Raw genomic sequence first — 16823 nt, 5'->3', positions numbered from 1 at the left:
TTGACACGCCTCTGCAACATCGCGTGGACATCGGGGACACTGCCTCTGGATTGGCAGACTGGGGTGGTGGTCCCCCTTTTTAAGAAGGGGGACCGGAGGGTGTGTTCCAACTACAGGGGGATCACACGCCTCAGCCTCCCTGGTAAGGTCTATTCAGGGGTGCTGGAGAGGAGGGTCCGTCGGGAAGTTGAATCTCAGATTCAGGAGGAGCAGTGTGGTTTTCGTCCTAGCCGTGGAACAGTAGACCAGCTCTACACCCTTGGCAGGGTCCTCGAGGGTGCATGGGAGTTCGCCCAACCAGTTTACATGTGTTTTGTGGACTTGGAGAAGGCGTTCGACCGTGTCCCTCGGGTGGTCCTGTGGGTGGTGCTTCGGGAGTATGGGGTACCGAACCCCCTGATACGGGCTGTTCGGTCCCTGTACGACCGGAGTCAGAGTTTCGTCCGCATATCCGGCAGTAAGTCGGACTCGTTTCCGGTGAGGGTTGGACTCCGCCAAGGCTGCCCTTTGTCACCGATTCTGTTCATAACTTTTATAGACAGAATTTCTAGGTGCAGCCGAGGCGTAGAGGGGGTCCGGTTTGGTGGCCTCAGTATTGCATCTCTGCTTTTTGCAGATGATGTGGTTCTGTTGGCTTCATCAAGCCGTGACCTCCAACTCTCACCGGAGCAGTTTGCAGCCGAGTGTGAAGCGGCTGGGATGAGAATCAGCACCTCCAAATCTGAGACCATGGTCCTCAGTCGGAAAAGGGTGGCGTGCCCTCTCCAGGTCGGGGATGAGATCCTGCCCCAAGTGGAGGAGTTCAAGTATCTTGGGGTCTTGTTCACGAGTGAGGGAAGAATTGAACAGGAGATCGACAGGCGGATCGGTGCAGCGTCTGCAGTGATGCAGACTTTGTATCGATCCATTGTGGTAAAGAAGGGGCTAAGCCGAAAGGCGAAGCACTCGATTTACCGGTCGATCTACGTTCCTACCCTCACCTATGGTCACGAGCTGTGGGTCGTGACCGAAAGAACGAGATCCCGGATACAAGCGGCCGAAATGAGTTTCCTCTGCAGAGTGTCCGGGCTCTCCCTTAGAGATAGGGGGAGAAGCTCGGTCATCCGGGAGGATCTCAGAGTAGAGCCGTTGCTCTTTCACATCGAGAGGAGCCAGATTAGGTGACTGGGGCATCTGATTCAGATGCCTCCCGGATGCCTCCCTGGTGAGGTGTTCCAGGCACGTCCCACCGAGAGGAGACCCCGGGGACGACCCAGGACACGCTGGAGAGACTACATCCTTCGGCTGGCCTGGGAACGCCTCGGGATCCCCCCGGAAGAGATGGATGAAGTGGCTGGGGAAAGGGAAGTCTGGGCGTCCCTGCTAAAGCTACTGCCCCTGCGACCCGACCTCGGAAAAGCGGTAGAAGATGGATGGATGGATGGAACTTGCTCTTATTTTGAAACTTCACAGCCCTACTTTTATTTAGTAAATGAGAACACACACAGTTGTGCTCATATGTTTTATGACCCAAGCAGAATTTGTAAGATGTGTACAATTCTTTAAAGAAAACATGAAAGGCCAGGCGAAACAAATTTAATTTTATTTTAATTGGATTCAAATTAAACGGTCAAGCATTTCAGAAAAGCATTATCATTAAACAAAACATAACCATAAAGAAATTAATCATGTTTTTTGTTCAGTCATCAGTCATATTAAAAAAAAAAAAAATAAAACATTTCACAAATTCTGCCAGGGTATGTAAACTGTACATATATGCAGTCATATGTACCGCTGTCATAGTGGAATGAAAGTGTAGGCTACACCTTTTTCATAACCACTAGGTGGAGGTGGCATATTAGAATGAAAGTGTACACCTTTCTCATAACCTGTAGGGGGTGGTGGCATTTTGAAATGAAACTGTACAGCTTTTTCCTAACCTCGAGATGGCGGCATACATTTATAAAATGGGAAAGTTTTTTCCAGTTTCCCCTATACCTATATATAATGAGCACTATTGACTTTTTAAAACATTTTGGGGGGGGAAAATCAAAGCAAAGCAAAGCTAATTTATTTATATAGCGCATTTCATACACAAGGTATCTCAATGTGCTTTACATGATTAAAAGCATTTAAAAAATACAATTAAAACAGCGTACAGTGCAAGAAATATAATTTAAAAGTGGAAATGCATGAAAAAAAGAAGAGAGAACATTTAGACTTGGGGTTGACGTCACTTCTGCTGGCAACTTATTCCATTTATTTTTTTATTTCCATTTCTACTGGGTTTATATTCCATTAGCATTTCATTCATGTATTCAGGACGTAAACCGTTTAGTGATTTATAGACCAGTAGCAGAACTTTAAAATATATTCTAAACCTGACTGGAAGCCAATGTAAAGACTTTAGAATTGGGATAATATGCTCTCACCTCTTTGTTCTGGTCAGAACCCGAGCTGCAGCATTCTGAATGAACTGCAGCTGTTTAATGCTCTTTTTAGGGAGTCCAGTCAGAAGACCATTACAATAGTCAAGTCTGCTTGAGACAAAAGCATGGATGAGCTTCTCCTGGTCTGCTTGACACATGCAAGACTTCACACAGGATATGTTCTTCAGATGGTAGAAGGCAGTTTTATTAATTGATTTGATATGACTGTTGAAAGTCAGGTTAGAATCCATCCATCAATCCATTTCCTGAGCCGCTTCTCCTCACTAGGGTCGCGGGCGCGCTGGAGCCTATCCCGGCTATCATCGGGCGGGTTACACCCTGAACTGGTTGCCAGCCAATCACAGGGCACATACATACAAACAACCATTCGCACTCACATTCACACCTACGGGCAATTTAGAGTTGTCAATTAACCTACCATGCATGTTTTTGGGATGTGGGAAGAAACCGGAGTGCCCGGAGAAAACCCACGCAGGCACGGGGAGAACATGCAAACTCCACACAGGCGGGGCCGGGGATTGAACCCCGGACCTCAGAACTGTGAGGCAGACGCTCTAACCAGTCGGTCACCGTGCCAGGTTAGACTCTATCAGAACAAAGTGTTTTTAAAGAGAGTGACTCCAGGTATTTACTAACAGCAATCCCCTTTTTCTTTATTGCCAAAACCAATTATCTCAGTTTTGTTGTGGTTTAATCGAAGAAAATTTTGGCTCATCCAGATATATATGTTTTAGACAGTGACACAACAACTCAATTGAACTGTAGTTATCTGTAGACACTGCTAGATAAAACTGTGTGTCATCTGCATAAACCAAGATGGCGCCTACCAGTGTGGTCGCCTCGGTAACGCGCTCTCTAGTATTGTTTTTGTTTTTGTGTTTTTCGTCCGTCTTTGGAGACCTTACACGACTCACTTACACAAGGGGAGACCTGCTAACCATCAAGGAGGCTACTCCGGACTTTCTGTCACCAACGTTCGCAAATCCGCTCAGTTTTTTCCCCGAGTTACTTACCGGAGCGGCGTCCGCGGTTTTCGCCGCATGGAGACGGAAGCGGCGCCACAGAGGGAAACGGGCCGGCATTCAGGTGAAACTCCGCAAGAGAGTACACAGATTAGCGTTCCCGTCGATCCACCTTGCGAATGTACGCTCCCTACCCAACAAAATGGACGAGCTTCATCTTCTGTTAAAGACCAGTAAAGACTTCGGACGTTCCGCGGCCATGTGCTTCACGGAGACCTGGCTTTGCGACACTGTACCCGAAGGCGCTGTTATGCTTCCCGGTTTCCACATTCATCGAGCGGACCGCGACATGGAATCATCGGGGAAAACAAAGGGCGGCGGGATATTCCTCTATATCAACGAAAAATGGTGTACGGACGTCACGGTGCTCAGCACACACTGCAGCCCGCATTTGGAGTCGCTATTTTTAAACTGTAAACCATTCTACTCGCCACGTGAGTTTGCATCATTCATACTGGCTGGCGCGTTCATCCCCCCTCAAGCTAACACGAACGGCGCACTGCTAACGCTCGCCGAACAAGTCAACGAAATTGAAAAAAAACACCCGGACTCACCCCTCATTATTCTCGGGGACTTTTACAAAGCTAAACTCGACCACGAACTCCCTAAATACAAGCAGCATATCGACTGTCCTACCAGGGAAAATAATACTTTAGACCACTGCTACACTACGGTAAAAAACGCATACCGCGCTATTCCTCGTGCAGCCCTGGGCTCGTCTGATCACTGCTTAATTCACTTAATACCGACGTACAGGCAAGAACTTAAATGCGCGAAGCCTACAGTGAAAACAGTGAAAAAGTGGACAAATGAAGCCAAGATGGAACTTCAAAGCTGTTTAGACTGCACAGACTGGAGTGTCTTTGAAAATTCAGCTGGCAGCCTGGATGAATATACGGACACTGTTACATCCTATATCAGTTTCTGTGAAGAGGTTTGTGTACCAACAAAATCTTTTCGCACATTCAACAGCAACAAGCCGTGGTTCACTGCTAAACTTAAGCTAAGGAGGACGCATATCAGAGCGGGGACAGGGCCCTGTATAATCGAGCTAGAAACCAGCTTACTAAAGAAATTAACATTGCAAAAAGAAACTATGCAGCAAAGTTGGAAAAACAGTTGAGCGCAAATGACTCTAAATCAGTCTGGCATGCATTCCAATCGCTGACTAATTACAAGCGACGATCCCCCCAAGCTGAGAACAATAGCACACTAGCCAACGACTTGAATACCTTCTACTGCAGATTTGAAAGGGACAGTTTCACACCACACACCCACCCGGCCGCACCCGCGACCACAATCACACCTCTGACTTCTGCGTTAAACATTCATGAACAGGATGTGAGACGCATCTTCAACCAACAAAAGATTAACAAAGCGGCAGGCCCGGACCATGTGTCCCCATCCTGCCTCAAAGTCTGCGCGGACTGTGTCAAACATCCAAGTTTCTCCAGCTCAGCGTCTCACCTGCCATCTGCCAGTGGATTTACAGCTTTCTGACGGGGAGGACACAGCAGGTGAGGCTGGGGGAGACCATCTCATCCACACGCAGCATCAGCACTGGGGCGCCCCAAGGTTGTGTCCTCTCTCCGCTGCTCTTCTTTCTCTACACGAACGACTGCACCTCAGCGAACCCGACTGTCAAACTCCTGAAGTTTGCAGATGACACCACTGTCATCGGCCTCATCAAGGACGGTGACGAGTCTGCATATCGACAGGAAGTGGAGCGGCTGGAGCTGTGGTGCCGCCGACACAACTTGGAGTTGAAAGCCCTCAAGACTGTAGAGATGAGGCAGATTAGGTGACTGGGGCATCTGATTCGGATGCCTCCCGGATGCCTCCCTGGTGAGGTGTTCCAGGCACGTCCCACCGAGAGGAGACCCCGGCATCCTTCGCCACAGCTGCCCCTCACGTTGTCCAGCCGCCTTGTGTCAACCGTCGAGACCTTCAAGTTCCTGGGAATTACAATCTCTCAGGACCTGAAGTGGGCGACTAACATCAACTCCGTCCTCAAAAAGGCCCAGCAGAGGATGTACTTCTTGCGGCTTCTGAGAAAGCACGGCCTGCCACCGGAGCTGCTGAGACAGTTCTACACAGCGGTCATCGAATCAGTCCTGTGTTCTTCCATCACAGTCTGGTTCGGTGCTGCTACAAAAAAGGACAAACTCCGACTGCAACGGACAATCAAAACTGCTGAAAGGATTGTCGGTACCCCCCTACCCACCATTGCGGACTTGCACGCTGCCAGAACTAAGACAAGGGCGTGCAAAATCCTCTCGGACCCTCCGCACCCAGGTCACCAGCTCTTCCAGCTCCTTCCCTCAGGTAGGCACTACCGATCAATGCAAACTAGAACTAGTAGACATTCCAACAGCTTCTTCCCTCTTGCGATCAACTTCTTAAACACCTGACCTACAATTCCATTACAACATGCTGGCAATTTTTTGACTTCGTTGTCACATTTCTGTGGGGCCAATTATGTATTACTCGTGCACTCACTGTAGTTGTCTCGCCATGCTGCACTATTTGCATATACTGGCCACTCTTGCCAGAGTAGCATATGCTCCATTGCACACTGTTTGAGGAGTATCTGTAACATTTGCACAACCAACATTGTCCCAGATTATCGCACTACTCGTCACTTTAAACCGCATACACTCCTTGAAGTCTCAGCGCCCCTTGCACAATGGTCATTGCACCGGTCTATTGCAATATTAGTCATTCGAACTGCTCTAAGTGCTAGAGGACTCTGCATCTTTTTGCACAATTGTTTTTTGTCAATGTCTTTGTCTCCAAAGTTTTCTGTAAATTGAAACTGTTGTACTAGAGCGGCTCCAACTACCGGAGACAAATTCCTTGTGTGTTTGGACATACTTGGCAAATAAAGATGATTCTGATTCTTATTCTGATTCTGATTCTGATTCTGATAGCTATCTCAAAATTTAAGTTCTTGAAGAATTGTACCCAAGGGTAGCATATACAGGCTGAACAGGAGGGGTCCTAAAACTGACCCTTGAGGGACCCCATAAGTCATTGCCAGTCGATGAGATTGAATACTTCCAATGGTTACAAAATAAAATGCGCATTTATAAACGAGAAATTACTGTAAGCCTCTTTCACAAGGTTACCACGTAAATAGCATATCAGAAAAAGAATAGCAGCATTCGCCTTTGCCCATTTTAAAAAGTAATAGGCCCATTACGTGATAACTGGCCAATAACGTAATAAAAGTCCTGAACCTATCATGTAATAACTTTTGGCCAATAAAAGTAAAAATGTATTACGTTATTGGCCTGGTAAAAAAAATAACAATAATAATGTTTGCGAATGTAATAACTGATATATAGAATATTAAATTATGTTATGGGCCTATTACATTTTAAAAGGGTACATTTATTATGTTCTGGGCTGTAATTATATTATGGGTTTCTCCTGTAGAAGCCCGTAAGGTAATAATAGCCCATAAGTTCATAAATTTGACCTTTTTAAAATGTAATGGGCCCATAACAGTAATAACTGGCCAATAACATAATAAAAGTCCTGAACCTATAACATCCACTCCAGTTGAAATCAGAAGTTTACATACAGGATTTAAAAATAAACATATACGCTGTTTTTCTCACTGTCTGACATGAAATTAGACTAAACTTTTAAACTGGCCGAATGCCAGAAAAATGAGAGCATGATTTTCTTAGACAATTTTTCATCACTTTCTTCAAGGTCAAGTTTGCATAAATTAAAATCATATGCCTTTAAATATCCTTTATTCTCTGTATTCCAATTTAGGAAAACCCAAATGATGATGTCATGTATTTGGAAGCTTCTGATAGATTTATTGACAACATTTGAGTTAGTTAGAGACACACCTGTGAATTTTTTTGAAGGCACAACTGAACACACACCTGAAAACACACCTGAACACACTGCTTCTTTGTGTAACATCATGGGAAAGTCAAAAGAAATCACCCAAGATATCAGAAAGAGAATTGTGGTGTGGCTGTTGTGGTGAAGAAGGAGGTAAGCCGAAAGGCTACCGGTCGATCTACGTTCCTACCCTCACCTATTCTCACGAGCTGTGGGTCGTGACCGAAAGAACAAGATCCCGAATACAAGCGGCCGAAATTAGTTTCCTCCGCAGGGTGTCCGGGCTCTCCTTTAGAGATAAGGTGAGAAGCTCGGTCGTCCGGGAGGATCTCAGAGTCGAGCCGCTACTCCTTCGCATTGAGAGGAGCCAGATGAGGTGGCTCGGGGATCTGTTTAGGATGCCTCTGGACGCCTCCCTGGTGAGGTGTTCCAGGCCCCAAGGGGTGACCCAGGACACGCTGGAGAGACTATGTCTCTCGTCTTGCCTGGGAACGCCTTGGGATCCTCTCGGAAGTGCTAAAGGAAGTGGCTGGTGAGAGGGAAGTCTGGGCTTCCCTGCTGAGGCTGCTGCCCCCGCGACCTGACCTCGGATAAGTGGAAAACAATGGAATGGTTGGATGAAAAATGTTGCCATCCTTCAAAAAAAAGTAATGTGAACAAAATGTGCATTCCTCCTGTATCCTCCACTTTAATTAAACTCTGCTCACTCAGTTGGGTTTGTCAATTTATTTAGAAGCACTGATTCTGGACAATTGACAATTGTCATTCGAATAAAAGTTGTGTTTCATATGCTGGGATCTCAATTTAAAAAAGACAGCTTCATCACAGACCCAACAACACAGATGACATTTTGATGGTGACACTTCAATATATAGGCGGCACGGTGGAAGACTGGTTAGAACGTCTGCCTCATAGTTCTGAGGACTGAGTTCAATCCCTGGCCCCGCCTGTGTGGAGTTTGCATGTTCTTCCCGTGCCTGTGTGGGTTTTCTCCGGGCACTCCGGTTTCCTCCCACATCCCAAAAACATGCGTGGTAGGTTGATTGAAGACTCTAAATTGCCCGTAGGTGTGACTGTGAGTGCGAATGGTTGTTTGTTTATATGTGCCCTGCGATTGGCTGGCAACCAGTTCAGGGTGTACCCCGCCTCCTGCCCGATGATAGCTGGGATAGGCTCCCCTGGTGAGGATAAGTGGAATGGAAGATGACTGAATGAATGTATGAATTTCAACATACCTGGGGTACTCACACGAGTATCTGACAATTCTTCATTGCCATGCCGAGCATTGATGAAGTGCTCTTATTGATGTAACACTTCACCTCCAATAAAATAAAAAGTTAATTTATCTGAAAACAATTCAAACCTCTTACCAGAAAACAGTACAAACATATTTAATTACAAAATTAACAGTAAACAATGACAAAAGGAGAAAAAGATTATCCTTATTTGGCATCAAAAGATAAAAATTATTCCAGACTGGGGAAAACTTCTTGGAACCATCCATGAAGTCAGTGGAACAAGGTGAGGAGGGCAAGCAAAAATCCAACAGCAAAAGCAAAACTCCATCCAACAAATCTGCAACATGTCAACACAGTTTGTTTCCTTATAAACACAATTTGGCACGGCACACCCAAACGACACAGTTCCTGTATTGGTCACATGATTTTTTTCTTCAAGCGATACACGCACCAATACGGAGTTTCACTCTTGTCCACTCGGCACAGTGCTGCCGCACCAGTGTTGTTCGTCCCATCACTACCGCAGTCCTCCCACTCCTCAACCGAATACCTTGTTAAGGCCTGATTCGACCGTAAGTCATTAGCAACGCTCTGACTCGGAGCAATTTAAGCACTTTTCATTAAGTCTTGTGGAATTGTGCTTCAAATATAGAACTTTATCGACCAGATTGTTAGTTAATCATTTACCAGTCAAAACTGCCTAAGAAAGACAGGCAGCTCCTTTTTTTTTTTTTTTTTTCCAAGTAACCATGTAAGACTACGATGTTGAATGCGATGCAGTCAAAAATTAGAGTGCACCTATCTTTTATGCTGGTGCACCCAAAAAAAAAGAAATGTTGGGCACATTAGTTCAACCAGTGCAAAAACCTAGTCTCGAGCCCTGCCGAGCTACTGTATTTGTTGTGAAAGTGTGACCTTTGACTTTTGTCACGTGTGCACTTTTGAGCGGGAAGAAAATGTAACTGTGCGCTGTCAGGTATGGCGTGGAATGGCATGTTGTCCAGAAGCAAACCTTTCAAGTAAATGCTTTGACTGCCATTGGTTATGTTGACTGCTGAGAAGGATGCAATAAAGCCTCCAGTTTGAAAGAGCACAACATCCACTTTTTCCACTGGACCGAGAAGCTAGTTATGAGCACGAAGTGAGCAAATAAAGAATGCTCCTTATTACAGCTATACAGTGGCAAAACATTCTACTGTACCCAGTTACATTTGAATTCAGATCCTGATATTGTTGGCTTATTTTCAAAAGAGAAATAAATAAATCACCAAGTCAAACCGTGAAGAGAATGGCTGCGTGCAATAAAGTATTTTTTGTTTATCACTAAAACGCTTTAAGGCAACGCCATTGCCTTAATGCAAATTTTTCCAACGAGCATGGACACCAGAGATAACGTTAGCATCAATCCTTCGAGAACAAGCAAGACTTGTCTTGCTGAAAGGGTAGAATAAATAGACTGAGGTTTTGCGGGACAAGTGAATCTGTTGTCCTACATCGTAGCAGTTATTATTATTATTTTTATTATTATTATTTTGTTTAGGATAAAGTGCTTGAGAAGAAAGAATTCTGTTCAAAGTTCAAATGGAGCAAACTTAAATTCAGAGTGCAGAATGCAACTTAAAACCATAGCCTTTTGATGCCACTTACCGTAGTTTAAAAAAAAAAAATGCATTAATCTGTTTGTGTACACAGTAGACTTGATTTTTTTCTGAAATGAAGTTTGTTGTAATTCCTCATAACTGCAGTGTATATGCTGTACCACTTAATTCAAAGTTAAATGATTCAGAATTTTTAAAAATACTGAATGAATGAATGAATGTATCCTTGCATTAATTTGATGGTTCAGTATGGTAATTACAAATTCCAAGTTGGTGACCAGTCACAATAAATTAGTCAGATTTGTGATTAATTCATTAAGTTTAATTTTTTTCCCAAAATTGTAAAATTCTGCCCTACAACAACACCAGTTGCAGCTTTTAAAATTAAATTTACTGCCCTATATGAAGAAATGGATTTCGAAAATAACCCATACATACAGTGATTGCCATAGGATGGATTAATTCGTGGCTACTAAATCAAGTGGATTTACCAACTTTAAGTTGGTCTAATGTGTGTTTTCATAACGTCTTGTTTGCTAGATGTCCAATACTTTTTCAAAAATGAAAGGTTTTCCTTTTCAGTTACATGGATATCATAATTTAAGGTTTTTTCTTGCATTATGTAACTCATCACATAATACTATACTATACTATACTATACATACATGCACAATATTATGGGGATTGTTGGTAAAATATAATGTTATGCTGTAATTACTACGAGAAATATTGCAGGTTGTTGCATTTTTAGGTAGTGATCATTCCTATTATTTATTTGTATGTCACACCCTTTGAAGGACAGGTATTTTATTTTTATTTTATTTTTTGAAAGCTGTAGAATTATTTGTAAGTGTGTCCCTTTTTTTGTTCACTCTATTGCTCGTCCTAAGGAACACTCTCCCACAAGTTCATTGAGTCATTGTTCGTTGAATGGACACACACTGACAAATTAATAGAATTTGAGCTTTGTTGTGATAGATGTGATATGCAAAAGGTAACTGAGTTTTGTCTCTGGGCCATGTTTTGTATTAAATTTTACTGTGAACATCTGTTCCTATTGTCTTGCTCTTCAGTCACTCCCTCTCCACAAATGTGCCCGGGCTAATTCATCATCCAATCCAAACCCTATTTCTGTACCCGCAGTGTGTATTCTGGGATCCACAGTGACATAAAATTAGAGAAGAGTGGAAGAAAAGATTCCATAATCTTCACTCTCGAGATGTTATCTTCCCTTTTCTCTTCAAACATTCCTTCACATATTTCTTACTTTATTTCTCAACTTATTGTAAAACAATGCAGTAGCAATTGGCGTTTGTCAATTTTATTTATGTTTTGCTTATTGGATTGATATGTTATTGTTTTCCAATAGTATCCATCCATTTTCTGAGCCGCTTCTCCTCACTAGGGAAATGAAATTCATACATTCATTCAGTCATCTTCCATTCCACTTATCCTCACCAGGGGAGCCTATCCCAGCTATCATCGGGCAGGTGGCGGGGTACACCCTGAACTGGTTGCCAGCCAATCGCAGGGCACATACAAACTAACAACCATTCGCACGCACAGTCACACCTACGGGCAATTTAGAGTCTTCAATTAATGCATGTTTTTCGGATGTGGGAGGAAACCGGAGTGCCCGGAGAAAACCCACGCAGGCACGGGGAGAACATGCAAACTCCACACAGGCGGGGCCAGGGATTGAACCCGGGTCCTCAGAACTGTGAGGCTGACGCTATAACCAGTCTTCCACCGTGCCGCCGTTTTCCAATAGTATCCAATATATTTTAGACTCAGGCAGCATTGTTGACTAAAATTCAGCATTTATTCCTGGGCATTTACTTATAGAGATATATGGATATACAGTATGCATATATGGATATCTAACTTTGAGAGTTATCATTATTTGTAACAAAACATCAAACGTTTTGGTGAGCGAAAAGTATTAGACCAGACATACTCAAAATATATTAAAGTGAAAAAAAACAGTTTCTCTCGCCTGACTTCAGGCAGCGTGGGTTTGGTTCCCACTAAATGATGATATGAGGGACTATGAACAGTGGCTGTTTCTATAGCGATAGGATCCAGCTCCCCGTGAGCCTGAAGAATCTAAGCAGTCTCTTCTTTAGCAGGTAAAATGCATGCTCTATAAGCAGTGTTCCCCAACCGTGACCTAAAGAACAAGATCCCGGATACAAGTGGCCGAAATGAGTTTACTCCGCAGGGTGTCCGGGCTCTCCCTTAGAGTTAGGGTGAAAAGCTCGGTCATCCGGGAGGATCTCAGAGTATAGCCGCTGCTCTTCCACATCGAGAGGAGCCAGATGAGGTGGCTGGGGCATCTGATTCGGATGCCTCCCGGACGCCTCCCCGGTGATGTGTTCCGGGCATGTCCCACCGGGAGGAGACCCCGGGGACGACCCAGGACACGCTGGAGAGACTATGTCTTTCGGCTGGCCTGGGAACGCCTCGGGATCCCCCCGGAAGCACCCGCGACCCGACCTTGGATAAGCGGTAGAAAATGGATGGATGGACGGATGCATTTTGGAGCAATTGCCTTTGGAACACCCTGTTTTCATCGCTAAAATCGACACAGCCCCCATGTCTTGGTGTGACGTCAGAGGCCTAAGTGGAGAATTCATTGCAAAGTTGGTGTGGAAAAAAGGAATTTACTACACTATAAAGTGGCAGTATTTAGTCATGTTTTTGTATATTGTTGCTGTCAGATGACATCCCGCCACCTCCAAAATGATAACTTTTCAGGAACTAATAAAAAATTACAGCTTGCTTGAGTTACCCTACACCACTTTCTTCAAGTTGTATTGCTGTCATATATCGTTGCAATCTCGTATGAACAACAGCTCTCTCACATGAACACAACAGCTATAGCACCCCAAAATTATGTTCAATCCTTAATTTAATATGCTGAAAAATCACAAATTTATTGGGGTGTCATCGATGAAATTGATACAAACACGGCAGGTGAGTGCCACATCCTTGCAAGCCTCATTAACCCTAGCAATCATACCGTATATGTGTCTTAATGTCCCAAAACTGTCAGCAGTCATCACCAAAATTTATGTGGACATCTGTACTCATGGCAGCTTCACCGTCTGAAAATATTACAAAGATCTGCTCAATATTTTGGATTTTATGGACAAGTATCACAATACAGAAAAAGCCCATTGTTGCTTAATGGAAGGAAACTATCATCAATCATCACCCAAAATGTATGTGGACATCTCTCCTTATGCCCACTTCAACCTCTGAAAATATCAGAATGACAGAACCAATATGGATTTTCTGGACGTTACGCATTTTTGGTTTTTTCAAGTGATCATTTATGGAGAGGAAAATGTTTAGCGTCCATAAAATCCCAAAATATTGGGCCGATTCTTATGATATTTTTGGAGGTGCAAGTGGACGTAAATAAATTTCCATATAAATTTTGGTGATGACTGATCGCAATTTTGGGACATTAAGCAACGTAAAGCTTTTGGTCTTTTGGAGACACCTCGTCACTCGCTCAACAACAGCTATAGCACCCCAAAATTATGTTAAATTGCTTATTTAATATGCTGAAAAATCACTAATTTATTAAGCGGTCATTGATTAAAACGGTACGAATACGTTGCAATAACCATCCGTGCATATCAAAGTCCAGCCTTGCATATCAAGTTTGCAAGCAGTGCCCATCAAAGTCGATGTCTGTCACACAATGCCACTTGTCACACAATGCCACCATGCACCGACAGAAAACACCTGTGTCAGCCATGGGAACTCTTTTTCAACATCTTAGAGGCATTTGTGTTGCAATCAATACAAAATTGAGCTGATGATACCCATTTCTAAATGAGGAAATTAATCTCTAATAAGTTGTCTTCTCTCCTCAACAAGGCATTTCAACAATCGATTTTTCAAAAAAGAAACCTATTAAAATGTTTAACTATTACTATTTTCACTCGTTCTTCATTTCCTTTCAGCTTGTCCCTTTAGGGCTGGCCTGGCCAACCCGCGGCTCGCGAGCCTCATGCGGCTCTTTAACTAGTTTCATGCGGCTCTTCAGGAGCTGTCACATGACATGCGTCAAAAATGCTTGGCTGGCGCTGTCATTCACTCCCCCTACAGCTAGATGGCACACTGACCATGTAAGCCTGTTTGAGTGACGTCAAACGAGCGACGAGAGAATCTTTGGTGTGACATCATTTGTGTTGTAAACAATTTCCGTCAAGTTACCTCTTGAAATGGCAGGGAAAAAAGCACAGCCAAACGAAAATATGAAGAAAAACACAGGACGTTTTTGCCAGAGTGGGAGAGTTTATATTTTTTTGTTAAACGTAATGGCAAGCCGATCTGCCTTATATGTCACGCAGCATTAGCGCATTTCAAAGCTTCAAATCTTCAGCGTCACTTCAGCTCACTCCACCCTAACATCGAACAGGAATTTCCAAAAGGGACTGAACTTCGCAAGAACAAGTTGGTCGCTTTGAAAAGCAAGACAGAAAAGCAGGTGCAGTTATGCAAAAAATTTACAAAACACTCGGAGACCGTAACGCTTGCATCATATCAGCTGGCTTGGAAGCCAGGCTGTTTGAAAGCCCCGCTCGTCACAGATGAGGCTGCGGCTGAGTTGGAGATGATCGACCTTTGTGAGGAGGATCAACTGAAAGCTGTTTTAAGGGAAGGGACCGTTGAGTTCTGGAAAAGTGTGCCAATTGAAAAATACCCCAACATCAAACGAGCTGCGCTTAAGATACTATCCATGTTTGGGTCAACGTACGTCTGCGAGTCTGTGTTTTCTACCCTGAAACATGTGAAATCAAAGCATCGATCTGTTCTGACTGACACTCATTTGAAAGAATTGCTTAGAGTGGCAACAACAGAATACAAGCCATATTTGAAGAGGATTGTTCAAGATAAGGAATGCCAGAAGTCTCACTAAGCAGCATAGTAAGAGAAATATGTTATTGAAAATTATTCTATTATTGTTTGTGGACTTGCTTGAACTGAGAGTTTGTGTGTGTGAGACAGTGCACACAATGTTAACTGTTGAAAATTACTGATATTATCATGTTGGTGTGGTTATTTTCATTAGATCTGGCTGAGCAGAGGTCTGTGTATGCGTGCATACATGATTAAAAGATGATGTTCATGTGTACCCGTGTATGTGGCTCTTTGCAGTAACACAGAAAAAAAAGTGGCTCTTAGTCTCTGACTAGTTGGCCACCCCTGCTTTAGGGGTTGCCACACCGCGTCATCCTTTTCCATGTAAGCCTATCTCCTGCATCCACCTCTCGAACACCAACTGCCGTGTCTTCCCTCACGACATCCATCAACTGTCTCTGGTCTTCCTCTCGCTCTCTTGCCTGGTAGCTCCATCCTCATCATCCTTCTACCAATATACTCACTATTTATCCTCTGGATGTGTCCAAACCATCGAAGTCTGCTCTCTCTAACTTTGTCTCCAAAACATCGAACCTTGGCTGTCCCTCTGATGAGCTCATTTCTAATTTTATCCAACCTGGTCACTCCGAGAGCGAACCTCAACATCTTCGTTTCCGCCACCTCCAGCTCTGCTTCCTGTTGTCTCTTCAGTGCCACTTTCTCTAATCCGTACATCAGGGCTGGCCTCACCACTGTTTTATAAACTTTGCCCTTCATCGTAGCAGAGACTCTTCTGTCACATAACATACCTGACACCTTCCTCCACCCGTTCCAACCTGCTTGGACCCGTTTCTTCACTTCCTGACCACACTCACCATTGCTCTGGATGGTTGACCCCAAGTATTTAAAACCCTTGCTATCTCTTCTCCCTGTAGCCTCACTCTTCCCCCACCACCCCTCTCATTCATGCACATATATTCTGTCTTACTTCGGCTAATCTTCATTCCTCTGCTTTCCAGTGCATGCCTCCATCTTTCTAACTGTTCCTCCACCTGCTCCCTGTTTTCACTGCAGATCACAATGTCATCTGCAAACATCATGGTCCACGGGGATTCCAGTCTAACCTCATCTGTCAGCCTATCATCACCACTGCAAACAGGAAGGGACTCAGGGCTGATCCCTGATGCAGTCCCACCTCCACCTTAAATTCGTCTGTCACACCTACAGCACACCTCACCGCTGTTCTGCTGCCCTCGTACATGCCCTGTATTATTCTAACATACTTCTCTGCCACTCCAGACTTCGGCATGCAGTACCACAGTTCCTCTCTGGGTAATCTGTCATAGGCTTTCTCTAGATCTACAAAGACACAATGTAGCTCCTTCTGACCTTCTCTGTACTTTTCCATCAACATCCTCAAGGCAAATAATGCGTCTGTGGTACTCTTTCTAGGCATGAAACCATACTGTTGCTCGCAAATACTCACTTCTGTCCTGAGTCTAGCCTCCACTGCTCTTTCCCATAACTTCATTGTGTGGCTCATCAACTTTATTCCTCTGTAGTTCCCACAGCTCTGCACATCACCCTTGTTCTTAAAAATGGGCACCAGCACACTTTTCCTCCATTCCTCAGGCATCTTCTCACGCACTAGAATTCTATTGAACAAGCTGGTCAAAAACTCCACAGCCACCTCTCCTAGATGCTTCAATACCTCCACAGGAATCTCATCAGGACCAACTGCCTTTCCATTTTTCATCCTCTTTGATGCCTTTCTAACTTCCCCCTTACTAATCA

General features: G+C 44.0%; 1 protein-coding gene across 1 annotated transcript in view; it reads left to right on the top strand.

Annotated features, from left to right (window-relative positions):
* Positions 1–16823, top strand: part of LOC133486262 (sodium/potassium/calcium exchanger 3-like) — a 110833-nt gene that overhangs the window by 20286 nt on the left and 73724 nt on the right.

This window comes from Phyllopteryx taeniolatus, chromosome 11 (genome assembly GCF_024500385.1).
Source record: "Phyllopteryx taeniolatus isolate TA_2022b chromosome 11, UOR_Ptae_1.2, whole genome shotgun sequence".
In the NCBI taxonomy this organism is placed as follows: Eukaryota; Metazoa; Chordata; class Actinopteri; order Syngnathiformes; family Syngnathidae; genus Phyllopteryx; species Phyllopteryx taeniolatus.
The sequence above is the reverse complement of the archived record's forward strand: the minus strand, read 5'-3'. Positions and strand labels throughout refer to the sequence as shown.